This window comes from Tiliqua scincoides, chromosome 4, assembly GCF_035046505.1.
Source record: "Tiliqua scincoides isolate rTilSci1 chromosome 4, rTilSci1.hap2, whole genome shotgun sequence".
Classification (NCBI taxonomy): Eukaryota; Metazoa; Chordata; class Lepidosauria; order Squamata; family Scincidae; genus Tiliqua; species Tiliqua scincoides.
This window is the reverse complement of record NC_089824.1, coordinates 155,904,659-155,932,100: the sequence shown is the minus strand read 5'-3', so window position 1 is coordinate 155,932,100 and position 27,442 is coordinate 155,904,659. Positions and strand designations below refer to the sequence as shown.

General features: G+C 41.9%; 1 protein-coding gene and 1 pseudogene across 1 annotated transcript in view; one reads left to right on the top strand and one right to left on the bottom strand.

The window, feature by feature from the left end:
• GLIS1 (GLIS family zinc finger 1) overlaps positions 1–27,442 on the bottom strand; it is a 249,797-nt gene that overhangs the window by 92,117 nt on the left and 130,238 nt on the right. The gene's annotated exons all lie outside the window — the stretch shown is intronic.
• Positions 7,801–7,920, top strand: LOC136650809 (5S ribosomal RNA; annotated as a pseudogene).

Below are 27,442 nucleotides of genomic sequence, written 5' to 3'. Positions count from 1 at the left end.
GCCAGCCCTGAATGACAAAAGGACAAAGCAACTCCTCAGTGTAGAATGGCAGAATCAAAGCCAGAAGTGTGAAGGACCTTTTAAAGTTACATGAGACCTGAACATTCCTATCACATTAACAAACTTTTTAAAAAAAGGAAAAAAAAATACATTCCATGTCTGATTCCTGAACAGATGTTAACCATATCCTCTCAAAATCTGCAGGGTATCAACATCAGCTATGATGCTAGGGAGAATATTGTTCAAATTCCATTTAAAGGCAGGTCAATGGCCATCTTACCTAAGCATCTGCCCAAGGTTTTGTTCAGGGGAAAAATATTAATGCAACTGTCAAATATTCTCTCCTTAAAGAACAGCATTGGCACAGAATGACTGTGTGAAGAAATGTCTTCACAAAGTCATTTTTTTTAAACATCAGGTTACAGTATTCATCAATTTTATGTCTAGAACATGCTATGCTATGCAAAAGAACAAGCAAAAGGTATGCCTGAGTGGCATTTTGTAGGCATTTCCAGTTACTACAATTCAATAGCTCTAAACGTTAAACATCTCAGTCGACCTTCCATTCTTCTGTAATCATGACACCTGGGCAGAGGAGCAGAGGGAGGCCTGACTGGTCTGGGTCCCATGTATTGAGTTGCTGGGTGGAAAACAAATCTTTAGACATAAATGAGAAGAATGCAGGGATGCCCCATGAAACCAATTCTTTGATGGTGATTGTGGATCTTTCGAGATTTGGGTGCTGCCATCTTGGATCTCACAACATCTCTTGAGATTCAACACAGTCGCGGGAAGATGCTGTGGGAGCACTCTCAACCTGGTAAGTTTGGGAACCACTGCTTTATGGGCTAAGGAACAAAAGGGCTGAATGGGTTATATAGAAAAGCAATTAACATAAGGCTCACATGAAAATCCTGAAAAATGGCATTCCAGATTTGCATCATCTCAATTTACGCAATATGTTCTTGGTCACAGGTTTCCAATTTTTTAACACACATTCTATCCTTTTGTAGCAGAATATGGCAAGAGTGTGTGATGGAGCTGCAGGATTTCCAAGGGGCAGATCACAATAGGAATTATTGTTCCAAATTCACAAAAAATGAATGCTCATATGCTCATATGGGCCTTTTTAAAATTGTTATCCTGCTAACAAAAAAGGGTCATCTGTTGACTTGAAGAACTGCTAACCTTTGAGCCAAGTAATAAAGCCCCATCCATTCATCATCCTTTTTGTCCCTCCACCCTGCTCATAGGTTATTTTGCGCCACACAACCTGGCTCTTGGCCTATTTAATTTCAGTAATAATAATCAAGACCAGAGTGCACAGCTCTCTGTTAACCTAGCTGGATTTCGCTATCCAACAGTACATAAAATAGCAAATTACATTAGCAATAGGAGGTGCTGCCAGCAGCTGCCACAGTTGATTGGAACTACAGTATTACAATTCTCAGAAATGAATACTACCATCATGTGAATTAGGTCCCAGTAGGTTTGAAATGGTAACTAATACATTTATTAGCTTTCACAATTGTTATTGAGATCCTGGCAAGCAAACAGAATTTGAGCTTGTTTTACCTAACTTGCTTTGGGAGTGATGATTCCAGAAGTAATCCAAAAACAAAATGAAGACAACATTTCCCACAATGCATTGCTGCCAATCACTGGGACAGTATAATGAAGCTAGCTTGTCTTTCCCATAACAGATTGGCATTAGCCAGGTGCAAAGCGGACATCCCTTCTTGACAACATTATTGGAGCTTCATGTTACCAGAGCAGGATACTGTGATGGACAAATCAACTGTATTCAGCTTGTCAACTCTGCCATCTAAATATATATTTGATGCTCTTTGACAACCAGAACTGCTCCTGGTTACCATTTTGGAGATAGTATCACAATCCAAAGTTCCATGGGCCTGTGTTTTCTTCTATGAGGATAGCACAGGGATTATCTTTCAAGTATATGAAAAGCACCCCTACCTATAGAAGAAAACTGGGAAGTTCATCCACACATAGAATTCAAAACATACACAAATTAGAACCAGTGGCTAAAAGCACAATGTAATGTACTACAGTGTTTGTAAGAGCTGATATTCACCAACATGAAATGGGAAAATTGCATCCAGGAAGAATAGACGTTTGCAAATATACCGCTGTCAGACAGTAGAAGTCTATAAGTTCATTGCCCCAAGTTAAACCAACGAACCAATTTAAATACATATTCCATTTTTCTCAAAATATCATGTTTACTGAGATATTTGTTTATCTGAATGTTTGCACCACTGAGCCCCAAGGATTAAGATATCCAAATAATTATGTTCTCAAATAAAAGTCATCTCCAACCTACTGTAATGAATATGAGATTTCCTGCACCTCAAAAACACACTCTATTCATTTGATAAATCGAGTCTGAGCAATGAGAAAATGTTCCATCATTAGATGAATCTAGCCACAGCATAAAAATACATGATGAGTAAAATACACACTTGTTCAGCTGACTTAGGGACCAATCCTATCTGGTTTTCCTGTGCTGGTGCAGCTGTGCCAATGGGGCATGCACTGCATTCTGTAGTGGGGAAGCCGCAGAGGCCTCCTCAACGTATGGGAACATTTGTTCTCTTACCTCAGGGCTGCGTTGCAGCTGCATCAGTGCTGGAAAGTTGGATAGGATTGGGCCCTTAACTGGTCAACCAAACCGGTTTTACCGGGGAGAATGCAAATTGTGCACCTGATGTAAGAGACCCGTTGTGCAATCAATGTGGAGTAAAATCATTAGGTCCCAATTCAATAGGAACAAAAATGTATTCCAATTGACAGTTGAGTTTCTGGAACCCTGCCTGCAACACCAGATCTGGGATTCATTTAAAAGTTTTGTTATTTAATGAGTTAAATGAATCTATGCTTCCAAACACAGACTACTGATAGCATGGGATGGTATTGTACAACTTGTTCATTCCTGTTCCCAATCTCTTCTTGTATAAGATATTGGCCCCTTTGTTCCAGAGTTGAGAATCGAGGTGGGGGAGGGCAATTGCGCACATGGGTTAAAAGGAACCTAATGAATCCCAGAAAAATAATAGCTTACTCTGTAAAAACATTCCCCCATGGTTTTCCAAATACATTATATGAACATATCATCAAAACATGATGATTTTTATTTTCATAAATAAGGCCATATGTCAGTTAAAACATAAAATCTGCACTCAACTCTGATGTGGGTTACATAATACATTTTAATTGGATGTTACTTTAATGTAAACAGCTTCACATAAAAACCTGCACTAAAAGGAATCCCTTTTAAATTGCCAAATATTAGTTGCAAACAAAAGTTGATGCTGTATACTGAATTTGCACTGCGTATAATCAGTTACAGTCTTTCCATACAGCATCAGAGCTCCACAAATATGGCCACTAGGTTTCCAGAGGCAAACAGAAATTTAATTCTGGTGACCAGCAGGGAAAGCCCCCTTTGGTAGGCTGAGGTCCACCACAATACAAATATTTGTTTTAGAAAGTCACAAGCAGCACAGGGAAGCTACGAGCAACTCTTTCAAAATGGCACCAAACTATGTCCTTGTGATGGGCCACAAAACAGGGGAGTAGTAACTACACATACAGATGCACATTGCTTACAGCTTCCCTCCCAATGGTGGGCATTTGGGACAATGGCCTCCTGGCTCTCTCCATCCCCTCCCACAGGCGAAGTTCAGTGTCAAAGGAGAGGGGAAGGACATAGCCAGGGTTCTTCTGAAGCTACGTAACCATGCTAAGATGTAGTTCGATGCAGGAAAAAGTTTATTACAAGGTACAAAGCCAGAAACTCATGATAATATCCCTGGTCCACTTGGAGTTCTAGTCTCCTATTGGGGAAAGAGTTTCTGAGCAGGGATACTGACTAGACCTCTATTTACTGCCCCTCACACCTTCTCCTAAGTTCCCCTCTTCAATTTCTGGAGCTGTTTAAAAACATATTTACTTTGCTTGGCTTTCAGGACGGGGGGGGTGAAGCCCCTAGACATCCTTTTTTAATCAGTATGTATAGGTTGTGTTACTCTGCGCTGATTTTATAGTTTTATTTTTGCTTTTATGATATGCTTTTATCAGCTCCTTGTATCATTGCTAACCATTTTTATTTTCTTGCATTTACAGGTCCGACCTTGTTATACACAGATTTTTTATACACGGATTTAGCTCAACACAAATGGCCACTGCAAATGAGAAGGAATGTGCTACTCTCTGGAGAAGGAGAAAAATGTATCCCTTTAAAAATCACAGTTTAAGAAACTGCTTTTTACTGTTGTGGAGAGACAGTGATGCAAGTGATTACAGGTATAACCTAATTATCCACAGATTTTTCAATTTCAAGGTGATGAGAAGTACCCTTTAAATTACAGGAAAACAGTCTTTTAACAACAGCCTCATTAATGCGAGAGAGGGCATTAATGCTGACAATCCATGAATCATTCTCTCTCCAGCTTCACTGCTCCCTTCCCCGAGCACATGAAAGAAGGCTTAATGGCAGTGATTATCACCTTCTCCATTCTTTCCCCTCACTGCAGCTCCTGGTGAAGGGAGGGATTGCTGCCTCCTAATGAAGCCTAAGCGCCTGGAGAGAGACTGATTGCCTCTCTGTGCATTTCAAAAGGTCAGCAAGGCTGGAGCAAAAAGACTTTGTTTTTTAAATTGATTTGCTTTAATAATAACTAAAAATAATAATAACTAGGTATTTATATACTGCCTTTCTGGTCATCGAATTACTCCTCTGACTTTATTCAAGGCGGTTTACATAGGCAGGCATTTCTAAATCCTTCAAGGGAATTTTTACACTCATAAAGGTTCTCTCTTTCAAGAACCGACAACATTTCAGAATGGACCTTCCTGGTTTGGTCTCACTTCTGGCCTCCAGTTCTCCCAGGCAGGCTGACAAGCAGCTCCATCTCTCACGTGGAGGGCAGCCAAGACACTTCTTGCTCACACCAAGAGCAGGTGGAATCACTCAGCTCTGCTTTGTCAGCTGCTTCAAGGTCTCACCATTCTCAGTCATTCAGTGAGCTGCCGGTGTTCTTGAACTGGCGACCTTCTGATGTTATCTTCAAGGCTAACGGAGGCTCTACCCTCTAGACCAGACCTCCTGCCCAGGAACGGAACCCTTGTGAACAATGAGACGCAACCTGTATTTTTATGTGTTGTTTTTAGCTATTTTGTACAGCACTTTAAGCTTCTAGAAAACTGGTCTATAAACAAACAAATGTCCTGTTCTGTCCATCTTTGCTCCCTTCTCTTCCCATCTCTGTCTCTGTTTCTCTCTTCCTCATCTACATCTAACCCTGTGACTTGTCCCTCTTGTGCCTCCACCCCCTCCTGATCCGTTGACATTGGCGGCTTGTTTTGGCCACCATCAGCAATGCCATGCTTGGCAACGACTTCAGTTCTAGTCACATTGGAGCTGGACAGCAGCCAGGAGAATCCTATGCAACTCTGCAGGTTAGGGTGGGGCACCAGAGAGATAAAAAGGAATCTACCGTATATACTCGCCTATAGGTCAAAAAATTATGCCTAAAAATGGAGGCTGAGATCCTGGGTCGACTTATACCCGGGTCACTGCGGTGAATGAGGCAGAGTCCTCTGGGAGCTTATGGAAGCTCAGCAGCTGGCTGGTGAAGGGGGGGGGCGTGGAAATGGGCTGAGAAGCAGGAAACAGACGGAGGAAAAGGAGAATTTTTACCAGTAATTACGGTATTCAGAGGCAGCCTGTTCTCCAGACAGGAAGAGAAATGAAGGCGCTTCTGCTGGTCTGTAAGGGGCTGCTGCTATGGAATGCAGCATATACTCCCACAAAGTCTCCCCACAATTCCCAGAAGCCTCTTCGTCTGCCTGCCAGTGTGGAGAAGAAGGGAAATGCCTTCTTTTGCTGCTGTTCAGAACATTCCCGGCAAGTCATTTGCAAAGAATTTCACTCCCCTCCCAAGTTTAGGGGTCTGGTTTTTAAAACCCCAGGATGTGATCCTCATTTCCCTTTGAAACAAGGTCCCAGGCTGCAATGCACCCTTGCTTAAGAGTAACACCCATGAAAAGCGGTGGGTCTGCCTCTGAGTAAAGAGGGCTGCAACTGTGCGCAGCTCAGTCCTTGTTGCTTGTCTCCCTGCTGTGAACTGAACTGCACACACCCAATTACATGTTTATGTTGCATGCTATATGTAGAGCCTCTGGCTTCACACACCAGGCACCTTCAAGAAGGATTTGACTGATGGTTCTACTGGTAGGTTGTTTACAGGCACCTACTCTGACAGTGTTTACGCAAAGGTTGTGAAGACCAGAATTTGAAAAGTTAATGAACAAAAATGCATCTTATGATCTTTTATTGTATTTTTAATAAATTAGAAACTGTACAGTTTTTAGGTAACAATTACTGGAAGGTTATTTTTCAGGATCTGGCTTCAGGTAAAATCAGTCAAAATTATAGTCAGACACCCCCCCCCCCTAAGTTTAACCCCCGACTTATCCGAGGGTCATAGAAAATTCCGTGATTTGGGTCTCAAAACGTGCCCTCGACTTATCTGTGAGATCAACTTATAGGCAAGAGCCTGCGGTGCTTCTTTTGCCTCTGGAGCAAAAAGCAAGAAAGACTATTCTCACCAACTGCTGAAAAAAAACTGCTCATTACCGAGTTTAGCCAAACTTTTTGGACCATGCTCTGCATACGCAAAGCATCCTGCTGACAAGCTACTTCATTAAAATGTTTGTGATTTCCATGGGGTTGTGTCAAGGGGGACTGAGAGTTGAACTTAGCCCAAGCAGAAAAGCCATTTCAGGGTAACTTTGATTTGGCCTCAAGTACTGTATCTGCAGACACGCTTGCTTAGGGATTCATTTTTACAACCAGTTTACTACTGGTATGACCATTGGAAGCACACCTGCCACTGTAGGGTTTACACTTCTCCCTTGGTACATCTGTGTTCAATTTATGTTGTACTCTTAAACACCTTTATATGAAAGTAGGTCCCATTGAAAAGAACAGAACTTATTCCCATATAACATATTTAGTGTTGGGGGTTTTAATTACAGCTGCACGAGCCAGCTGCAGTTAAACATATCAGGGACCCAACACTAAAAGGAGAAATCTGGCAGGTTCAGGGTACTGTCATTCCACTCCAACAGAAATAACTGAGCACAGTGTAACTTCATAGGAGAGGCCTTCATATTGTCTCTTGCTGTTAAGGAGAGGTACAACACAGTTTTTCAGTGTGAGGACTATCTTAAAAAGCAAATTCATTGCGCCTATAGACACCTTAGCAGTGAAATAATTATGTAAAAATGAGTAAAATGAAGAGTAGAATAAGGAAAAGGACTTTTACCTATGTGAAAGTGCAGGCTACTTTTTGCAAGTGGAAAGCTGAAAACTTTGAGTTCCTTAAGAAAGGAAAAGGAAAGATTTGCATGCAAAGTGACATGCTCTGGGCTTCACTGAAATATCATCTGCATATCTTAAAATGCTGAAGTCACATTTGTTTACTGTTTAAGAACATAAGAACAGCCGTGTTGGATCAGGCCATAGGCCCATCTTTCTGAATCTCACAGTGGCCCACCAGATGCCTCAGGGAGCACACAAGACAATAAGAGACCAGCATCCTGGTGCCCTCCTTTGCATCTGGTATTCTGAAATAACCCACTTACTGGGTTTGAATCTGGCATTCTGAGGTAACCCACCCAGTGTTTCAAATCTGCATTTAAAAATATTGCCTTCACTTGTTTGTTTTAATGAGTACAACCCCTGAAAACAAATGAATCTGTAAGTTAAGACATCATAGCAGCAACTGTTACCCTGCACATGCCTGATCTCGTCTGATCTCAGAAGCTAAGCAGGGTCAGGCCTGGTTAGTACTTGGATGGGAGACTGCCTGGGAATACCGGGTGCTGTAGGCTTATACCATAGTCTTTCGAGACTGAAGGTTGCCAACCTGAGTACATAAAGGTTTTCTCCTTTAGATACAAGAGCTTCTGGTGCCACCTAGTCCTTATAGCCCTTCCTGTGCTGCCACTTTAGCTGTGAGAAGGAAAGCAGCATGCCCATTTAGTCAAGCATGCCCATTTAGTCAAGGTGCAAATATTCTGTTGCACCTGCCTTTTCACCTGTTCATACTCATTTATGGTGCAATCAAAACCCACTTTCCCAACATAAGGGTATTGCAGCTCTGAATTCTCTAAGGGAATAAATGTTCCCTTACTTTGAGGAGGCCTCCGTGAGTGCCCCCCCCAACTGCAGGATGCACCACATGTCCCATTGGCACAGCTATACCAGTGCTGGAAACTTGGTTAGGATTTGGCCTTAACCACTGACATGTGGATAAATGTGGACCACGTGACATTAAACCTACAATAAATAGATGGGCTTAAACCAAGAAGAGGACCAGAAGAGATACATTTATCTCCAAATACAGCCCTCTACCATGGGTAGGGGGTCCAGCTTGGGGTTATGGTGCTTAGCAAAACTGCCTACTTCTTAGTAGCTATTCCCTTACTATTCAGTTTTCCCAAAATAACTCTTCTAGGACTAAGGAAACAGCATTGCTTCCAAAATCCTGAGGAGATGGTTCATGAAGCAACGTTCCCCCAGGCAACCAAATTCTAGCACTGAAGAAGACAGTGCTACAGTTGCCTTATGCAGGCATGAAACTCCATATTGAAAGCTTTGCTCCATTGGCTACTGCCCAGCAGTGCTTAGGTTATGGCCAAAAGTGGTCTTTTAACACAAAAGCTAACACCCTTTGCCTAGAACTCTCTCCTGTAAATGGGAATTGGACCACCAACAGAGTCCTCAGTGGCACTGTGTTGCAAATCTTTTCCTGTTGCAAGTTGTCATGCATCATTAAGGCTTTTTTTTAATGGCAGCAGTATAAATCAGCAGACCAAATCTGCCTTCCATGTTCTCTGTTCATCTACTCAAACAAGTTTCAGTCCAGAAACTGGGAGGCAACAATAAGCAGACTTACAAAGAAATCAATCTTCTTCCATTCTCCTGATTTATATGGCTTTCAATGAACATTGTCTAGAGTTGAATGAAAAAGGGCAATAATTCATATGCGAAAGCCACAAAGGTTCCTCAAAAAGCTAAATCAGATTTATGCTTAAATTGGAAATGGCATAAACTAACAATTAATCATAGCTGCAGTTCCAGTCAGAGCAGAAAAATTGCATTATAAGTTGTTATAACTGAGAAAAAAAGTAGTATTACTGAAAATCAAAACTACTGTTAACTCAATGTTGACCGCAAAGGGGCTAGATCCGCAGTTCCCAAACTCTCTGGAAGAGTTTGAGAAGCTGTAAGTATGTGCGGGGGCAAGGGGATAGCAGCAATGCGATTTACACAATCACACCACTTCCGGGGACAGAAGGGTTTTTTTAAACTTACCTAAGCCAGTGTCTGTTTCCTGACATTGTCAGTGTCAGTCATTGTCAGTGCCGGAAGACCCACAACCCCTCTGCAGGAATCCCTGCACCTCAGAAAAGCTAAAAACAGCGATCGAGACCCACTTCTGGTTTGTGATCATGAAACCAAAAGTGGGTTGCATTCACTATTCTTAGCTTTTCTAAGGCATGGAGAGCCCTGAAGAGGGGTCCACAGGGCTCCCTGTACCCTCCAGAGGCCAGTGCTAGCTTAGGTAAGTAAAAAAAAAAATACCCTTCTGTCCCCAGCAGTTGCATGATCACGGCAATTGTGTTGCCACCATTCTCACCCTGCCCCTTAAGGGGCAGATACAGGATTTCCCAGGCTGGGGCAACGTGACCTCTGGGCTAGATGGATGCATGTGACTGAAATCCTATACAGACTTACCTTAGAGTAAGTCTCATTAAATGCAATAAAGCTTACTTCTGAGTAGAGAAGCACAGAATTACAGTGTGCGTTGCTTTTAACATTTAAGCAAGTATTACCAACATACACACCTACCTACAGATAAACACTTGGTATAGAAGTTATTAGCAAACACCCAACAGTAAAGAAAATGTGCAGTGTCTGTGTGTGTGGGCACACAGATGAGTTGTGAATGTGACTGTCTTAAGACATGTGTAGTGGTGTATACATTCAAGTATATAGGTTTGTTAGAGAATGCACACAAGTGTACTATTACGAATATGCTCCTGTAACTATAGTCCCCTATAAAATAATTTAAATCAGCGAGATCTATGCTCTTATGCAAACCTTCATATTACTTACTATTACAATGGCATTTTTCAGTAAAATTTATACTAACAACAAGCCCATGGAGTAAGTAAGGTTGAAAAACAAGACAAGGCGACCTAACAAAGTCTGTGAGCAAAAGAATTTGGAGTGTCCCCCACACTCAAATCCATCCCTACATTCAGGGCCAGCTTTAAGCCAATTGGACCAATTGCTCTAAATTGTTTTCCACAGCTAAGGGGGCCAGGTATACTCTACAAATCTACTCATACAAGTGTACTCTAGACAAGTATGCAATTTTTTTAAAAAAATTAAAAGGTGCTTAGATTCATTTGGTACACTAATTCACATGCAATTCTTAAGTGCACATTTTGTTTGTGCTCCATTCTACCACACAGATATAAAATCAATCAATTTCCAATTTCAATTTCAAGAACATTTATTGGCATTAAAACAGTTTATAACGGGTACAAGAAACACAGACTATACATCAGGGTTCTATCCACAGCATAAAAATTTAAGTTAATGGGACATATGAAGATAGTTTCCTTATAACAACTAGCAAATAGTCAGCGACTAAATCAGTGATAGCCACAAAGGTATCTTCCAGGAGAGAACGCAAGACATCATGAACCAGAGAGAACAGACAAAATTGGGTCTAAAAAGGTACTGCGCAATGTTCGAAGAGCAGGGCAGTAACACAAGATATGGACCATCGTATCGGATTCCAAAGAACAAAATTTGCAAAACCTGCTATCGAATGGCACGTTGTGGAATCTCTCCTCAAGAACTGCAGAGGGGAAAATATTGAATCTGGGGAGCAGAAAAGCTCGCCTCTTACTTGGATTGATTAGTTCCATGAAATAATTAGAAATACGGCAAAAGATGGTAAAAGGCCAAAATAATGGGGGGAACAGGTGGGATTAATATTGGAAAAGAAAAACTGGGATTCAACCTCAAAAAGTCTGGACTTAATGATGGAATGAGCCTGGTTAATATCAGTATCAGCAAGAGATTCTAGCGTGATATCCAGAGACTGAAGTTTAACTTCGAAAAGTCTGAACCAGGTAGAGGTATAAGAGTCATTAAGAAGATCATAGAGAATCAGGCTGAGAGTTTAAATGGAGGCGCAGCGAATATTTAAAGGCTAAAGACCACGCCATGGTAGAAGGGAGATGAATCCCGAGTTCCAAGGCCATGGTCGATAACCTAATTAGATTTGGGACACCCAATATATCTAAAATAAAATATATCTAAAATCAAAAATCTAAAGAAGGTAGACGCTACCTGGTCCAGTTCTTTATTCGTGGCCTCGATCCAAATAGGAACTCCATACAGGAGTTGGCTAAGAATTTTTGCTTGGAATATCTGGAGGGCCGCAGGGATATATTGGTTTCCACAATTAAAGTGGAAATGAGCTATAGCATTAAGATGCAGTGTTGTTGAGGAAATGGCCAATTTCCTATGATAGGACCAATTAAGGCAATGATGAAAAGTAATCCCAAGATACTTAAAGGATTTTACTTATTGATAGGAATCATTGCCAAATTTCCACGAGACCGGTGCCCAAGACTTGAGGAAGACCAAAATTTTGGTCTTCTCCGTATTAATCACCAGATCGTTTGAAAGGCAGTAAGCTTGGAACTTCGTCAGTAAGTGACGCAAACCTGGTCTAGACACAGATAGCAAAACAGCATCATCAGCATAAAGTAGAATAGGGAGGGGGACACCATTAAGGACAGGAGCAAATCGATCACCGTGGGACAGCCAGGAACGTAAGTCAGCCAAAAATAAATTAACTATGAGAGGGGCTAAAATACAACCCTGACGTACCCCTTTGGTAACTGAGATCCTATCTGAAAGGGATCCAGATCTATTCGTATGGACCCGACAAAAATTGAGAGAATGAAGTCTTCGGATTAGGAATAGCAGTCGGGGGTCAATCCCCCATGAAGCTAATTTGCTCCATAAAATATCCCTATTGGTGGAGTCAAAAGCTCCATGTAGGTTGATAAAGGCCACAAATAACTTACCCCTATGGTGAACAAAATATTTCTCTGCGAGAAAGGATAGTAGGAGAAGTACTGTCAAAGCCTCCTAGAGTCAAAGAAGCTTAATTTTGCCTTCAAAATGGTTCTTGCTGCTGATATAAAATCTACAATAAATTTTATTTACAGGCATGCCCCCGAATCCGCAGGGGTTCTGGAAACGCCTCCCCGTCCCAGAGCCTTTACTCCCTTTACCTCTGGAAGTTTTCTGAGCCCAGCAGAGGCCATGCACATTCATCCACAGCCTTGTTAGTCTCAGACTAACTCTTAGAGTCAAAAACACGTTACTTTGGGTTTAAAAAAGCAAACAAACCTGGAAGTGACATTTTTAACACCTTATAAGGCATCGGGTGGCCCCTCCCAGTGCCTTATAAGGCATTAAAAATATCACTTCCGGTTTTCTTCCAGGGCTTTCCCAGGTCTCCCAATTTAAATATAATTTTAATATAAGGCATTAAAAAGTCACTTCTGGTTTGTTGAAAAACCAGAAGTCACATGTTTTAGATTGTAAGAGTCAGTCTGAGCTTAGCAGAGGCCATGGACAGACATGCATGGCTTCTGCTAGGCTCAGAAGGCCTCTGGAGGCGAGTAGAGCTCCCCTTTCCTCTGAAGGGGGTGTGTGGGGGAAGGGTACAGACCCGATCCACAGATAGCCCCTCCGTATATCTCTAAGATTCTACAGGACTTGGTTGTGCAAAAAAATTTTCCATTTGGGCCCCACAGCTTCTAAGGCCAGCCCCGACTACCTCCATTGCAGCCCAGTCCATCAGTTGCATACAACTACCATATGCAGCAGGCAGCCATTTTTGTGCACCCAGCACAGTCAACATTTGAAGACCAAATATAAGAAAAGAGGTATGAATAACAGGGCAGTATTGTGAAAATTTCAACCCCTCCCCAAGTGCACTCACTCCTCCTGGCAACTGCACAACCATAGCAATGATTCAGCTGGCAGATCTCAGTGGATTATTGTGGCCAATTTGGAAAAACGCTCCTAACAAGTCCTCCTTTCCAGAAACCAATATAAATTTGGAAGGGGGATTCTTAGGGAAACTACAACACACGACTTGAGGGGCATTTCTGGAAGAACTGTTTGAATTAAATTAGTGTTAGATTATAAGCCTTAATAATACAGACAAAAAGCATTGCCATCCAAAGGTATTAGCCATCATACTTCAAGTCAGGAAACATTTTATCTCACAGACATAAGTTTATGGGTGTGTGTGTACAAATACACGCAAAGTGAACTCATAAGTATACTTGTTCATGGCATATCAGTTTGAGCTAACCACCAAACCTTAGAGGCAGCTTTCTAATGATCCCATTAAGATGCATAGCGATGGTAATCATGCAGCAAATACCTCTGGAGTTCAATAAAATCCAGCTCACAGATGCTATGTTGTTTCGGATATGGTCCAGAAACACCAGGAAAGTTTGCACCTTGATCCTTAATTCATGGTACAGAGTGCCAAGCTATGTGATCAGCTATATCCAATCAGTTGAACATCCATTTATTATTGTTATTATTTTAATACAAACAGTTACATAAAAAGTTTACAAAGTGGTTTTCATAGCAAAATAAATAGCTCCCTGTACAACTCACAATCTAAAACAAGATAACGAGGAGACTGCACGGCTAAAAAGGGACAGTTGATCACACGCTTGCTAACTACAGGTTGAGCCTCATTATTCGTGCAGGTTCCATTCCAAGCACTCATGTGGATGGCAAAAAACGCACTATAGCAAATCAATTTAAAAAACAAAGTTTCTTTGCTCTGGTGATTTAAAAACAGGCTTGCTGACCTTTTGACTCTAAGATAAGAGTCATTAAGAAGACAATCCATCAATCAGTCATCCTCCAAGCGCTTCACACAGTCCCTCCCTTCACCATTGCAAAGCCAACACCTTTCTTTCACATGCTCAGGGGGAAGGGAGGGGTCGCCTGGAGACAGAAGGACTGATGGATTGTCAGCCAGCTGCCCTCTCTCTCTCTCATTAAGGAGGCTGTTGTTAAAGGACTGTTCAGTTTTTTTAAACTGATTTTAAAGGGATGCATTTTTCCCCTTCTCCAGGGATCAGCACATTTCTTCTCATTTGCAGGGGCCATTCATGTTGAGTCAAATCCGTGTATTAAAAAAATCCCTGTATAAATAGGCTGGACCTGTATAAGAAAGCCACCACTAGAAAAGGGGCCCCTTTGCCCATTACTTCTGTAGTATGAAGTTGTATCTGACAACAGATCTATCATATAAGGTTGCTGATTTGGTCTCATTTACCACTCTAAAATTGGAGTGGTAGACAATCCTCCTGAAGAGCATGTGAAGACAAAATAATGATTTCCTCTAACAGGATGATGCATTATTTGGCTTCCTTACACACTCTTCTTTTCCTGTTTTAAAATGTGCAATTTTCATGTTTGCATTTTAAGCATATGGCATTGAGTCTTCCAAGATTCTTCTATGTAGAAAAAAAATCCATCTTCTTGCAACATAAACTCTGTTAGTGCTTGGATACAATTCCAAAACATGAATCACAGATATGGCACAATGCACTTTTGGGTTGCTCTTGGTATGAATTCTGGATAACAAATACAGCAATTTGTCCATGCCCCACCACAATTTACCACATATAGTAGTTCCTTGTCCCTGCTTATCCAAGTGGTTTGTGCATTTCTCTTAGCTAATTTAGATAAATGAGACAGTAGCACTAAAAAAATTAACCTTAACATGACAAGATTTTGCTTGATATAGAATTGCTCTGTAGTTTGGATTACACTTACCGAAGCAGCCCTTCTTTACAGTTCCTAGAACGTTGGGACTCTTGTGTGTGGAGGGACAAATTGGACAAACCCCTTTCCTCTCAATCTAGATTAGGGTTGTCCAAACTGTTTGGCAGGAGGGCCACATAATCTCTCTGACACGGTGTCGGGGGCCGGGGAAATAAAGAATTAATTTACATTTCAAATTTGAATAAATTTACATAAATGAATGTATTCGAGATGGAACTCATATGAATGAATGAATGTCTTGCAATAGCTCAAGGCCTATAAAACACCTTCCACAAAGCAAGGTTGGCTTTTCCTTCTGTATCACATCTGCACCACAGACATGAAACAGCAAGCAGTGGAGAGAGACCTCATCCCACAGCTCACACAAGAGGTCGAGCAGTTGCCCTCACATTGCATCGAGCCAGCACAGGCTCCAGCAAGTCTCCGGAGAGCCAGAAGCTCACTGGAGATTGAGGGCTCCCTGCGGGTTGGAGTGGGAGTCGTCAAGGGTCGCAAGTTGCCCCTGGACCGGGGGTTGGGCACCCCTGCTCTAGATAAAGGGTCCTTTAAGACTCTTTAAGACCCTAAAAGTGGGATAATTATGCACACTCACAAAGTATACACAGCAGGAGCATGCAAAATGGAGCATGGTACTGTCTGAATTTGAACATTGTATTGTGCGCATTCAATAACTATAACCACAAGACAGCACTGGAGAGACATTCCTACCCATAAGCCTATATGACTGCTCTATACACAAGGCATAATAGCCCCAAGTCAACTCTGTACTGGACAGAACTAGGAGAAACATGTTCCTGGCTGGAAAATGGCAGGAGTCTTCTGCTATTTTCTTTTTCTTCAAAGCAAGAGTGTTCCAACTCTTTGTTGGGGGGGGGGGGCGGGAGGGAGAGAATTAGAACAAAAAACCAAATTTAAAGAGAGAAGTAATCAATCTTTCTTACACAGCAGAAACAGAGCGTCCCCAATAATGAACAGAGGATTTTAACTACTGAAGAACCTCATGCAAAATATCCTTGATTTAGGAAAGCCAAGGGGGAATTCAAAGTGCAATGCAGAGCCCAATCCTATCCAGCACCGAAGCAACCACAATACAGCCCCTTTGTAAGGGAACATTCCCTTACTTTGAGGAGCTCTTTGTGATCTCGCCCACCACTATGAGATGTAGCATACACCCTGTTGGCATGGCATCAGCACTGGAAAGTTTGATAGAATTGGGCCCACAAACACCATTTCTTCCACTGGGCCAACTGTGACTCACCCAAGCAACCTTCAAAGCATGCACAGTCATGCCAAATGAAAATGATCCCATTCACTTATCAATTTACTATCTTTAAATTATCTTTCAAATAAAAAAAAAAATTTTTTTTACACTGTAAAATGGCAGGCACCAAAGTTTCACAATAGCTTGGTATCACTTGACTCCAGGACTCCAATGGATATAAAAATCTGTGTACGCTCAAGTCCCACAGCTGAATCACAGGATTTGCCGTGTGGAAATTTTGTCTGTCTCTATGTGTATGGTCATAGTTTGCACCTGATGACATCACAGGCAGGCGGCCTTGGCAGCCTCTGGGGCTTGAGAGCGAGAGGGGAGCGTGGTTCAGCGAATCAGCTAAGGAAAGCAAAGTGGGTTTCTTTAAAACAGGGATCTCTAAACTTTTAGGCCAGAGGGCCACATCAATTATCTGGCATGGTGTTGAGGGTCGGAAAAATAAATAAATTGTAAATATAAAATTTAAATAAATACATTAGAAAGCCTCAGAAAGCCTAAGGTCTAAGGTCACTTCTGGTTTTTCAGGAAAACCAGGAAGTGATGTTCTTGGGCTATCTGAAGGCATTCTGAGGGGAGGTGCATGGCCTCCCTGGCCCTCAGAACACCCTCCAGATGCAACTGGAGCACAACTCTGGTCACATTCGGTTGAGTGGGCCAGAGGCTTGCAGGGGACCACAGGCTTGCTGTGGGTCTGATAGAGGCTTGTCACTGGCCACATCTGGCCCCCGGGCCAGGGTTTGGAACCCCTGCTTTAAAAGGCTTCTTGGCAGCCTCGCGCTTCTCCTCTTTGGCTCTTAAGCATTGCTCAGTTAAAAGATAGCAGCCTCCATCAGAAGGTGGGATGTTAATGGTAGCAGTTTTTTTTTAAAAACTATTTTTGATCCATAGTTGGTTGAATCTGTAGGTAACAGCAATTTTGTAACAATACTTCACGTGATTCAAGGATGAGCTCTAGTATTGAAAGTAGGTTCTGGGGCCATACTACATCATCTGTGAACTTCTGTGGCTGGAACGTCACAAGTTATTTTTTCCTTGAAAAAAAAGTGCTGCTAGGGATGATGACAACCCAAACTGGGGCTGCAATGCACGGCAATCCCCCAACTTAAATTGCCCCGAAAGCTCTTTGCCTCATTTTTATTGTTGCAGCTCTAACTTAAATTAATCCACACCTAAAATACTAAATAAAGTGTAGTTTAGATTTCATTACACTGAATGGCTCTGTGATAGTCTCACAACGTTTTTATTGTGAATCCTTAAAAGCAATTCTATTCACAACCCATTTGGGAAAGGGAAAAAAGTCCCAGCAACATTTCCATTATCCAAATCCAAGTTGTTGTCATCACGGGAAAAAATATCACAATATTCAGTAACACAACATTCTAAAATAACTTAAAACTGAGCACTGTGACCATTTCCAAGTTGCAAAATACTTCTCAAAAAGCAGCAAAACCAGATCACATCATGAAGAAAACTATTAAATGCTCCCAATCATCATAAAAACATGGAAATCAGAATTAATGCCTCATTCATAATTAACATTAAACCCAGGCGTGCAACCGTGCTGGAAACTATAATTTCCAGTTTAGCTGTTTACTAGGCAGCATATTCAAGCTAGCATGCCATTCTATATTTCCATCTCTTCATACATTTTTGTGCAATTGATGGCAATGAAAGACAGCATTAAAACAATAACCACATTTTCAGTTACATTACAACATCTTCATCCAAACCACACAATATAAAACTCAGTTTTAATAGTCTATTTTGTCTAAGGTGGCTAAATTGCAGTATTTAGTATGCCCAAAATAAATTCTGGGCATAACACCATGGATTCAAAATGAGTGAGCCAGTGTTTCATGAAAAAATGTGGTTTTGTTTAGGTTACAATTGAATGCCTTCACAAATTGTCCTTGGAAAAAGGAACTTTAAAACCCAAGAGTATGTTTCTTAAATGTAAACTTAAATAACCTCTATATTGGTACTGAAACAAAGTACACATGAAGGTAAACTTAAGGGGCAACAAAAGCAAATCATTTCAGTGTTTCTCACATGCCGTGAAACCAGTTGGTTCATACAACGCTTTTAATATCAAAGGGAACCTTGGGTTGGTGCAACCCTGTGCAAGGCTTTGGCATAAAACAAAGTGGGGTTGCCCTACCTTTTCACTTATTGCCTCGTACCAACAGATGGTAGGGACACAGGCTCTCATCCTTTCTTCAACTGCTGCCTGGCAATAGTGACCTTGGACTCTTCAATATTCTAGCTCAGCACTCTCCTACCCTCCACATTTCTTTTTTGCCACATTTCTTTTTGGGAGAGGTGGCAAAATCATTTACTGAGCCCTGAAATAGTTCAGCAAATCAGTGTTGCAAAACTCAAGCCATGCAGGAAACACATATGTAAACACAAGTACCTGGTGCAAGGTGCCTGCCTGGAGAACAAAGGGCCAGACCAGTAATGTGGCTATGTTACAGAACCGGTGGAAAGAGACCACAGACCGACAGGCCAGGAAGGCCACATTTTTCTTTGAAACAAGCAATCACCTTCCCCCATTGATCCATGGAGTTAAACACTCCAAATTTGAATTGAGAGTTATTTACTGTACTCTTTAAATCCAAATGATTTATGAAATGAAGTTTTCATGCCTTCTAAATTGAGACAAAACGTTTGAGCTCTAAATCCTTCTAGAAGAGCATATTTGGTGTGCTGTGACCAAACAATTTTGGAAAAAACAAAAGAAAGTCTTCATACTTTCAACAATTCTCACCAACCCCATGATCGGTGAGATTCAACCTAGGAAGCAACCATTGATGAGACAATGGCAGCCCAATTCTATTCACACTTTCCTGGGAGTAAGCCCCATTGACTCTAATGGGACTTCTGAGTAGACATGCATAGGATTGGGCTGCCAATCATCAAAACTGGTCATTGCACCCTCAACTGGGTGGGAAAACGAAGGTGTTGGGGGCCTTAGCTAGCAATAGAGGATCCCTAGATTACCTAAGAATCCCATAGGATTCTATGGAGCAAACATCTATGGTCATTTTCTCCTAGTGGCAACCTTCTTTTGAAAACACTCCTAGAGATTATATTTCCTACCTTTTTTGTTGCATTTTGATTACATTCCCCTGCATATACTATTTCCTGATCCACCTTCAGGTGTAGTCTCCTGGATGTAATCTTCTGATCTTTTTGAAATAACTTGTTACCTTCCTTAATGTGATCATCCCAATCTTTCTTTTGATGCCACCAATCTAGTTATCCAGGTCAGGACAATTCAACAATTATATGATTCAGGCCACCAGCCCCACATCTTATGTCCTTTCCCCTGCCAACATCTAATAAACTAAAATGTGTGACATGAGATCATCACATTGTGAGTTTCCCTGCCCTGTAAAGAGGAGCCAACCTAATGGAGGATGGGCAGATGATGTGCTATTACTTTTGTCTAGTAGTTTCAGCCTCAGAATGCAAATAAGTAACCAATTCATCTGGAGAATTTCCAAGGACTAACTGCCCATAATGAATGGTTTGAAGGACTTCAATCTCAAAAGTCTCCAAACATAAAGAAATTCCATCAATGCCAACAAGAATAGCTCAGAGCAAGGGGCCTCCCAGCAATAATGGAGCTTCCATGAAATTATTTCATGCTCCAAAACTTCTCACCACAGGTTTCATTTTTTGGTTGTTCATCCTCCTAATGCCTGTTTATTATATTATAATATTAGATTGTTCAGAATATTTATATACTGCTTTTCAACAAGAGTAGTTCACAAAGCAGTTTACTTAGTAAAATAAATCAATGTTTCCATGTTCCCCAAAGGATTCACAAAAAGTGATCACAAAAAAAAGTATGTGTCACTTCCTGAGCTCTTGTAAGCAAATCTTCACTTTCTTGTCTCTTGTTAATACTTCTTTTTCGGCAAGGTGGCCACAGTTCACTCTTTAATCTTCTGTTAAAAGCCAGCATTCCAAGGTCTCAAATAAATCTTTAATTTCCCATCCTCTTAGCAAGTTCCAAAGATGCTAAAATAAGAGATGGAGACGTGCCATGGCAAAATGAAACTCCTGTAGTTCCGAACATGAAAGTCAGCTGGCTTCTCTTGTACTGTGTGGACAAACTCCCGAACAACATTTTGGCTGACTCGTTCTAATCCATCAGTTATGTGTTCTTTTAAAAAGGAGAGCTCAACAACATTAGTGGCAGAGAGTGATCTTATAAGATCAGTGACATGAATAATGATACAGCATTTTACAGCCATTTTCTATGCACAGATGCTGATTCTACACAAAACTATAACCAGTTGTCCCCTTCTACAGTTTGATGAGCTATAAGAGAAAAGCAGTTACTCATGGTCTTTCAGCCAAGGCATGTGGATGTGACTTAAAAATAAATTAGAGTTTTTTGGCTTTGCCCACCATACCAATAAACCCTTACCCATTCCCTTAATACAACAAAACATTGGCACATTATTGGATCAATGTACAAAGACTCAAAGCAGTGTTGCTCAAACCACGGGTCAGGACCCACTAGGTGGGTTGCGAGCTAATTTCAGGTGGGTCCCAATTCATTTCAATATTTTATTTTAACATATTAGACCTGATGCTACTATGGTATATGACTGCATTTGGGAAAATGTTACAGACCTGTACTTTTAACAAGCTACTATGTATACTTTTTTAATAATGATAGTAAATGGAACTTACTCCTGAGTAAGTGTGGGTAGGATTGCAGCCTGGGATTGCTAAAAAAAAATTCTGCTTGATGATGTCACTTCCGGTCATGACATCATTTCCAGTGAGTTCTGACAGATTGTCATTCTAAAAAGTGAGTCCTGGTGCTAAATACGTATGTGAGAACCACTGACTCAAAGAGTACCATGCAAGGGGCAGGGAAAAACTCTACCACAAGTTCTGATAGGGCATTATATTGGAATTTGCAGAGCAGAGCTAAGTCACACAGGAATTAGAATGAGGATTTAGATAGGTCCTAGCAATGGCAGAAGCAAACACATCAGTTAACCTCTCATGTTCATGCTAGAAGCACTTTACCAGATGTTATATTCATACATCAAAGATAGAACACTAATCCACTGGATGGGGCTTTGAGATGTTTTCAGTCGTCACACATTTGTGGGGAAAATGCATTGGAGTAATTAGTTTTTTGACAAGAAATTCTCATGGCAAGTTACTGCCAAATTTTTAATCTGCTACTGAAATCCCATAATACTTTAGTACCTATGCAACTACAAAGAGCAATAATGCTTAACATTTGTACAGTATAATACTTTCTGAGTGAGAAAAGAATTTCATGTATATTATTTTAATAGAGTTCTTACAACAACCTGTAAAGTAGACATTATTATCCACACATTAAGAGTGGTTTGCCTAAGGCCACCTAAGTGAGTGTATGGCAGAGATTCAAACCAAGGAAGTCTTGATTCACCATTTAGGGCGCAATCCTAACCCACTTTCCAGCACCGACATAAGGGCAATGCAGCTCCTAGGTAAGGAAACAAACATTCCCTTGTTTTGAGGTGACCTCCATGAGTGTCCCCCAACTGCAGGATGCAGCACACGTTCCATTGGCACAGCTATGCCAGTGCTGGAAAATGGGTTAGGATTTGGGCCTTAGTTTCTTACATTAGATTGGGCTGTACTGCAGAAGTGTTTGCGATAGCAGAATTCTTCTATTGCAAAATGGCTACCGACAGCATGCAGAGCACTGCAAGAGGCAGCAGACCCTCCTGCCGAACCCCACTGCAGCTGCCAAAAGAGGTAAGGCAGCCGCTGGGACGAGGAGGGGGCAAAACAGAGAGAGGAAGAATGAGGAGGCTGCAGGAGGGGGTGGAAGTGGAACCAGTGGAAATGGTGCACGCTGGATCCTATCTCCTCCGTCAGCAGCCTCTCCGCCCCTTTCTCTCCTTGGACTTGCACCAGGTGCAGAGTTGACACAGCTCTGACGGTACCCATTGATGAACAGGAGGCTTATGGAAGAGCAAGGGACTTAAATCTCCTTTCCCCTCTGAAGCCTCTCAATCTGCCCCACCCCTGTTGGATACAGTGCTCTCCTTTATGGCGCAGCTGTACCAGCGGGGAGGGGGATGAAGGACAAGACTGGGCTCTTAGCTACTGTGCTACACCATTTCAAGTACTAGGAGTTGACAACTTCCAGGAAGCATAACCCAGGTCCTTCCTGTCAGTGCTTCACTCATATAGCCTCGTCCCACTGCCTGTGTAACATTTCCTGACAGAACAGAATACTGAACAATGACACCATGATACAGAAAAGCAAATGTTCTGCCTTTCAAGCCTATGTAAAGTCAGCACTGAAGGGAAGCAGCGATGTGTAGTGGGTGGCGAGGCAGGCTCTACGTGTGGGTTGGGAGCGCATGGGCCCCTCACACGGCAGCGGCACTTTTCGAAGGACTTCGATGGGGAGGCTCTGTCTTACATGCTTCCCCACCCTCCGTACGTCCCTGAAGGGAAGCTATCTTGGTGCAGCATTGTTGAAGTACCGTAAGTTCCACAATACACATTAAAAATAAAAACTAGAAATAGCTGGCAAACACAAATGGGAAATGGGCAAAAGGTTTGTCTCAGCAATGAGCAAAAATAAACAAATGCTTACTTGTATTAGCTTGCAAATCATTTTGTTGGTGTTAATCAATATATATTTCAGGAATAAGAAACTCAGCTTCCTTGTGTCATCTCAGATCAACGGAGGTTTCTTTCCACAGTTAGTGCTTTAAATAAGTTTTACAGTAATGCCTGTAATTATTATAAATTGCCAGCAGGTGGAGTACAGCTGCTTTTGGCGTACTTGCAGGCAGCATTAAAAAGATGTAGGGAGACCTCCTTTGGAAACCAATGTGTCCTCCATCTATGATAGGAAGACAAAAACTTCTCCAATTCCACATTCAGCATTATGTTTGTACAGTATAAACAAGCAAATACAGAGAAGAGCCAGGAGACTGGAACCACATAACAGAATCTTCAGGGAAAGGAGAATGCTCCAAAAAGCACAGCAGAAGGAATTTTTTAAAATGTGGGCTTGAACTGGAATAAAGCATAGGGCACAAATATGGGAAATAAACCAAGTGTGGCTCTTTTATTGTGTGAACTCGATCTTATGTTCTAGCCATTCCTGATGAGCCAACTTTGATTTTCATGTTACAGGGGAATAATTTTAACTCATTTGACCTGCACATGGAGGTTAACGGAACAAGAGATTGGAAACACTTGAAGAAACTCCATGCATCAGGAGTGTTTTGTAAAAGGCTTCCTGCCAGGCCATAAAAGAATCTTGATCAACTCCTATTTTATCGTTTACTCATGTACTGCAAAGGTACCAATGCAATTCATAGACGTAATCACTTGCAGACATAGTAGGCACTCTCAGCTGACACAAATGAAAGATTTATTGTTGGGATGATGAAACAAAGAGCAAGTTGTGCAAACTTTACTGAGCTGGATTATGAGAACATGCTTTTTCCATTTCCCATTTTGAAATGCCCTGGGTGCAATTTCAGAAGAAAGGGTAAGCTAAGTTATTCAGCAAAGCAAGTGGCCTGGTATCTGAGCACAGGATGCTCTTTATGGATATGCTCTATCTGTACAGATCAAAAATATAAGAATAGAAAGAGTCTGTACTCTACTGAGTAGGTTTAACCCTGGACTGCAAATTTTCAGTATTGTTCTTTTCAGAAAACAGTGATGAAGGCTACATGCAACATGTGATCATTTATCATTCCTTCGGAGTTGGGAAGACCCAGTGGGGCTTGACTCGAGTTGAGTCACTGAGTCACTGCCCCCCATGACTCGACTTGAAAAAGAGTCATAACGGGGGCACTTTAGTGACTCTAATGGACTTGAGTTGAGTCACCCCCGCCTTTAAAAAGTCCGCTGTGGAAAAAATGGAGCTGCTGCTGGGCTCTCTCTGTGTGTGTCAGAGTTCTCTTTGAACACTCCCCTGCTGTCCCTGCCCATTTGTAAACAGGGCAGGAGCAGTGGGCGGGATTGAGTGAGAGCGAAGACAGAAGCGGCAGGAGAGAGGAGGAGGCTCACGAGCAGCAGCTGGGAGGCTTACTAGGACAACCCAATCCTTGCAGCTCTACTCAGAAGTAGTCCCACTGCAGCAGGTCATTCAGTGGGGCTTCTTCCCCCAAGTAACAACAGAGCCAAGAGAAGCCATAAGGTTGGAAAGCAGCACCCGGCAAAAGAGTTTTCTCCCATTCTGTTGGCTTTTGCAGCCCACTGTAAAGCAAGAGACCCCTTGGGCTCCTCCTCCTGATCTCCCTCAGTCAATAAAAATATCCAAATGCCCACAGTTTGTCTAATGATCATTGGATTGGTTGGTTCCCTCCAATGATTGGTTCCTTCCTTCCTATCAGAGATGGAGAGAAAGAACTCATTCCCCCCTCCCCCATTCATTAATCCTTTCCTGCCTCCTGGATGGAACTCCGTGCTGCTCACCGTTGGAATGCTGGCCCCACAAGGTTTTCCATGCTGTGAAAACAGTAAGCAAGCAACCCCAGACACAGGCAGATTTGAGTCAGCATGTGTGGGGATGAGTGCCAAGTCAGGGAGGCCCTGACTCGAGTCTTTATCAGAGACTTTTACACATGAAACTCACAAGTCACCCAAAATCACACATTTTCACAACTTGAGTCCAAGTTACCTGACTCGAGTTCCCAACACTGCATTTCTTTTTCTGCAACTGGAAAGGGGGAGGGGCATTTTTCCACGCATTGGGAGGGGAGTCATGTAGTAAAATCGCAGTGGTTAGGAATAATATCATCATGTCAAATACGGTTGGATGTGGAATTGACAGCAGAATGCAATAAAAAAGGAGTAAAATATCTCCTTTCTATCAAAAGTTATGGCCAAAAAAAACCAGAAAACAAAAAGCATTGAGCCCTATGAAAAGTGAAACCAAGCCCTATTGTGCTTTTACTCGTGAGTAGGCGAACTTGCCTTAGTCTATCGGAAAGGGCAGGCTGAGAGGAATCCAACGACACCAGAGTGTTCCTGATCCAATGAACACAGCCCTCCTGAGAAGGAAGTTCCCCCTCTAAGATGATGAATGTGTTGAGCCCTATGAAAAGCGAAACTAAGTCACGTTTACTCACAAGTAAGCAAATTGCCTTGGCTCTAGTCAAGACAGGCAAGGGGAGTGTGTGTGTGTGTGTGCGTGCGTGTGTGTGTGCGTGTGTGTGTGCGCACGCGCGCGCGCACGTGTGTGTCCACCACACAGGACAAATGCTAAAGAAGAAGAAGATAGATGCACACACATAATATAGTATAATATAATATATCAATCGATGTTTTCATGCAGAATGCAATGAAACTAACCATGTTGAAATATCTGTGTTCTATCAAAAGGTACAGCCAAAAAACCAGTGGGGACGGGGTGATGGTACACCCACTACATGGGAGAAGGCCATCATGGGGGTGACATGCTGGCCTCCCGCAGCAGGTGACGCAAACCCTAGTGACGCCGCTGCAAATTCATTATCTACTCTAGTGGTTGTCACACATTGAAAAACACTGATTTATAAGAATTAGCAATAGATTCAGACCTAACCAGAGTGACCAAATCCAGTGGAGGGCAGAGTGCTTATATCTTTAACCATTGTTTAGAACAGGGAATTTGGGCAGGTGCAGCTCAACATGGAAGGGTTTCAAAAGCAGCACCTGCCCAAATTCCCACTTCTAAACTAATGGTTAACGGCATAGGCACTCTATCTTCCGCTGGATCTGGTCACCCTGAACAGTTCTACATATTAGTAAGTACTGCCCTTTCATTCCATTTTACTCAGTACTTCTTCACAGCATATTAGTTTACTTTCATTTCTCAACATCTGAATTACAAACTGTTTTGTGAAAATATTGCTCCCATGGAGATGCCCAACTTTTTGTTTTTTCTCATCTACTCCCATGTAACAAATCTATTATAAGATATTGGAATAGTTACACATTATGATTTTTCCCCATTATTCAAGTTCTCCCAGCACATTATCTGGATTAAATGTGACCTCCTGACACAGCTGGAAAACTATTTGGGCTTCATTTGCTTCTATATTTATTCCCAAAGTGTAGCAATTGACTCAGAATCAACTTTTATCCTAATTAAGCTAGGGCAAAGATTTTCAAAAAATGGCATCATTGCCTGTGAAAATTGGTAATATATATCAGATACCTGCTGAGAGGTGCACAATCTAAGCCAGTTGATATACAGTAGTCCCACGTTATCTGTGGGGGTTCAGTTCCAGGAACCCCTATGAATGTCAAAACCAAGAAATAATCAAAGCCGCAGGTCTTGGCAACTTTAACATTCTGGAGATGACAGGAGCTGTGCTCATGCAGCCTCCACGGGCTTCAGAATACCTTCCAGAGGCAACCAGAGCACAGCTGTGGTAGTCTCTGGAGGGTCCATGTCAAGCCAACCCTACAAGTTCAGGACCTGCAAACAGTGAAATCTGCGGGTCCCAAGTCGGCAGATACAGTTTTAGAATATCATGGCAAATTAGGATATGCCACTAAACCACCTTTACAGCCAAATTACATCTTACAAGTAATATGTGTGTTGGCCTGTGACCATGCAGATTCCTCCTCCTCCCACCAAGGGGCAATTCTTCATCAAATGGGTTGAAAGAGGTCATATCCATCACAAGTAGGAGGCAAGAGATAGTGGTCACCTATTTTATTCCAATACAACACAAAAAGGGGGACACTGAAACAAGATGCCCTATTTTGTGGGTTTGTGCTTGTGAGTAAAAAACAAACAAACAGGCCAATCCCTACTGGCCACTTTGGTAGGGAAAGGTTTGGTCACTCGCCCCAAAGAAAAGGCAATCTTTCTTTCCCTAGATCAGTCTCTGTTGGCAACATAAAGCAGGGCTTTTGCATGGGATGCTCATATGGAAGAAAGATTACAGGAGAGGGGCAGAGGGCTCCCTCTTACTTGTGCGGGCCCTCTTACTTATGGGGGAGTCTGATTTGGCTAAAATAATGGTAAGTCAAGATATGAGGTTTGTGAATTTCAATAGAACTCCCTCTCTCACAACACTAGAACAAGGGTTCACACAATGAAACTCTTTGGCAGGAGATTCAGGGCAGACAAAAGAAAGTACTGCTTCATACAGCACATAATTCCT